At 42.5% G+C, this 3,685-nt stretch overlaps 1 long non-coding RNA gene across 1 annotated transcript; it reads right to left on the bottom strand.

Annotated features, from left to right (window-relative positions):
- Positions 1-3,091: 3,091 nt before the first annotated feature.
- Positions 3,092-3,679, bottom strand: LOC112072710 (uncharacterized). The gene is made up of 3 exons (XR_002894373.2): positions 3,608-3,679; positions 3,340-3,409; positions 3,092-3,199 (listed from the first exon to the last, which is right to left on the bottom strand). It is a non-coding gene; the product is annotated as an uncharacterized lncRNA (long non-coding RNA).
- Positions 3,680-3,685: the final 6 nt, after the last annotated feature.

Here is a 3,685-nt window from a genome sequence, read left to right as displayed (position 1 = left end):
TTAAAACTGTCCAGTTTGAGTGTTGCTGCGCTTGTTCCAGTCGCTAGCTGCGAGCCAAACTAAAAAAGAGGAGGGGAGGGATCTGATTGTTTGTATTTTTCTTCTGAATAGCGGCACATGAAACAAAATCCAATAAAGTTAAATAATCACTATAGTCTTTTTTGGGGCCAATATAATATCGATTAATTTTGATTCCAAGTATCAATTTGTTTCTACTATAGGCAACCAAACAATCAGCCAAAGCATACCACCCTCAAAATCAAATCAATGTTATTTGTCAATACACATGGGTTAGCAGATGTTAATGCGAGTGTAGCAAAATGCTTGTTGCTTTCTAGTTCCGCAATGCAGTAATAACCAAACGAGTAATTTAACCTAAACATCCCACAACTACTACCTATGACACACAAGTTTGTAAAGGGAGAAAGAATATTAGTACATAAAGATATATTGAATGAGTGATGGTACAGAACGGCATAGCAAGATGCAGTAGATGGTATAGGTACAGTATATACATATGAGATGAGTATGTTAGGGTATGTAAACATAAAGTGCATTGTTTAAAGTGCTAGTTGATAACATTGTATTACATAAAGATGGCAAGATGCAGTAGATTGATATAGAGTACAGTAATATTAACATATACATTTATTAAGTTGGGCATTGGGTTTTTTAAAGGTGGCTAGTGATACATTTTGATCAATTTCCATTCAATTCCATTATTAAAGTGAGCTGGAGTTGAAGTCAGTATGTTGGCAGCAGGCCACTCGGATGTATGTGGTGGCTGCTTTAACAGTTTGATGGCCTTGAGATAGGAAAGCTGGGTTTTTCAGTCTCTCGGCACCATGCTTTGATGCAACCCTGTACTTGACCTCGCCTTCTGGATAACGGGCGGTGAACAGGCAGTGGCTCGGGTGGTTGTCCTTGATTGATCTTTATGGCTTCTCCTGTGACATTCGGGTGGTGTAGGTATCCTGGAGGGCAGGTAGGTTTGCCCCCAGTTGATCGTTGTGCAGACCCACTACCCTCTGCGAGAGCCTTACCGTTGTGGGCCGGAAAGCAGTTGCCGTACCAGGCGGTGGATTACAGCCCGACAGGATGCTCTCGATTTGTGCATCTGTAGAGTTTGTGAGTTGCTTTTTGGTGACAAGCCGCATTTCTTCCAGCCTCCTGAGGTTAAGAGGCGTCTGCCGCCTTCTTCACCACGCTACTGCTGTGTAGGGTGCGCAGCCATTCAGTTTGTCCGTGATTGTACGCGAGAACACTGGAAAACTTTACCCTCTTCCGACTACATGTCCTCCCCGTCATGTGGAGTAGGGGCGTGGTGCTCCCTCTGCTGTTTCCTGAAGGCCACGATCATCTCCTTTGTTTGGTTGACTTGAGTGTGAGGTTATTTTTCCTGACACCACCACTCCGAGGGCCCCCCACCCCAGCTGTGCGGCTTGGTGGGTCCTGGTTGGCCCTGGATGGGAAACCAGATGCTACTGGAAGTGGTGTTGGATGTCCAGTAGGAGGGCACCTTTTTCCTCTGATCTAAAAAAAAAAATATCCCAATGTGCCCCAGGCAGGTGATTGGGGACCAGTGCCCATGTGTAGGGTTGCCGATCTTTTGGATGGGACGTTAACGGCTGGTGTGCTGGGACTCTCTGTGGTCACTAAAAGATCCCATGGCAGTATCGGTAAGAGTCGGGGTTTAACCCCGGTGTTCCTGCCTAAATTCCCAATTTTTTATTTTTCATCCGATAGTTTGATCTCCATCTTTAAAAAAAAAATATTGAGCCAACAAGTTCAGCACCTTTTATTTCCCTGACTTCGATCAAAACTAGTTTTTAATCATGGCTTCTCGGTCTCTCTGCAGCAGACAAAGTGAGCAATATGTTTGGAACATCAACTCGCAATTAAATCGCAGTACCAAATCGCAAATACATATATAGCAATATTCATGGAATACGCAAATACATATCGTAACAGTGTAGTTGGCAGTGATATTTATCATGATTGATATTTATAAATACCGGTGAACTCGTAACAAGACTAAGCAAATTAGCCCCCCTTACAATGAATTGTATTTATCTGACTCCATAGATAAATTAGCAACAACAAGAACACTATAGTTGAGTGTACAGTAAGTATTAAACACTATAGTTGAGTACAGTAATAGAACACCTTGATAGTTACAGTAATGAACACTATAGTTACGTTAATTAGAACACTATGGTTGAGAATTACCAGTAATAGAACACTTAGTTGAGTTACAGTAATAAACACTATAGTTCAGTAATAGAACACTATAGTTACAGTAATAGAACCACTTATAGGTTGAGTTACAGTACCTTATGAGACAGCTATCAGACCAGTAATAGCTAAGTTGCACTAGTTATCAGGTAATAGAACACATATAGTTTAGTAATATAACACATAGTGAGTTACAGTAATAGAACACATAGTTGAAAGTTACAGTAATAGAACACTATGGTTGAGTTACAGTAATAGAACACTATGGTTGAGTTACAGTAATAGAACACTATGGTTGAGTTACAGTAATAGACAATGAAGAAATGTCTGAGAATGGATTCTAAATAGAAGTGTATTTAATTACTTTGTAAAATGAATGGATTCACATACAAGGCATACAGCTTCAGTTACAAAGCATTAACAAGCATTACAAGGCATTATTCCAAGCATGGTCAGAGAGAGAGAGAGAAACCATAGCCTGAAAGGCCCTGCCCCAAAAGTTCATGGGGTGGAGAAAGAAAATAAAGAAAGAGTATCTCACCACAGCAGGTCAGGAACAAACAAGAAAAAGACCAATGAACCTTTAATAAACATCTGAGTTGTTTGGACTCAAAACCTGAGTTGTTGACCAATAGTATTACTGTAAAGTTAACCTCCAATCAGATGTCAGACCTACATGATGTAACCTCTCAGAGGTGTGACAATGGGGGTTGGCAAGACCAACACAGAGAATGCTGAATTCCGAAGACAACACATAGCAAATCCTTGCATACAGCTGATAAGAAGAGTCCCTTCTGGGGCCGGCTGCCCTACAACAGCAGCAAGGCAAGATGTGACTTCAGAGGAGACTCACCAATGACAGCATAGCCCCCGGGGAGGATGCGATAAACTATCCCATCAAACAGGATACCGTTTGGGAAGAGAGTGGCCATGATCTCCCCTACCAGACGCCCAAATGCTGCCCCTGGGGGAGAGGGGAGAGAGAAAGGGGAGAGAGAGGAGAGAGAATAATCAGTTGTGCTTTAGGACAGGTTTAGAGCATGTTTAAATCCTGATGTCTGATACATCCTGTTTAGATTCCCAGGTCTGATCTCAGCCTCTTACCCAGTATGAACACTGGCATGAAGGCTCCAGACGGGATGGGCATCGTCGTGGAAACAGCRGACATCCAGAACTAGAACATTGAGAAGGTATGGGAATGACAGAGAGACCTAATACAAATCCTTTATAGAATCTACTAGAGAAACAATGAAAAGGTAAACTTCCAGAGAACGCGGTTGCAACTCTTTTCATGTTGATTTGATAGCCTGACCACAGCATAATACGAGAAGAAAAGTAATGTGTTCTGTTCCATGATGGAGGGAGGACGTACCTTCATGACGAAGAAGAGGAGGAGGATGAGGAAGACGCTGACGTCGGGGTGCAGCCAGGCTGAGGAGCGCCCCAGTCC

The sequence above is a fragment of the Salvelinus sp. IW2-2015 genome, unplaced genomic scaffold (assembly GCF_002910315.2).
Source record: "Salvelinus sp. IW2-2015 unplaced genomic scaffold, ASM291031v2 Un_scaffold2010, whole genome shotgun sequence".
NCBI lineage: Eukaryota > Metazoa > Chordata > Actinopteri > Salmoniformes > Salmonidae > Salvelinus > Salvelinus sp. IW2-2015.
The sequence above is the reverse complement of the archived record's forward strand: the minus strand, read 5'-3'. Positions and strand labels throughout refer to the sequence as shown.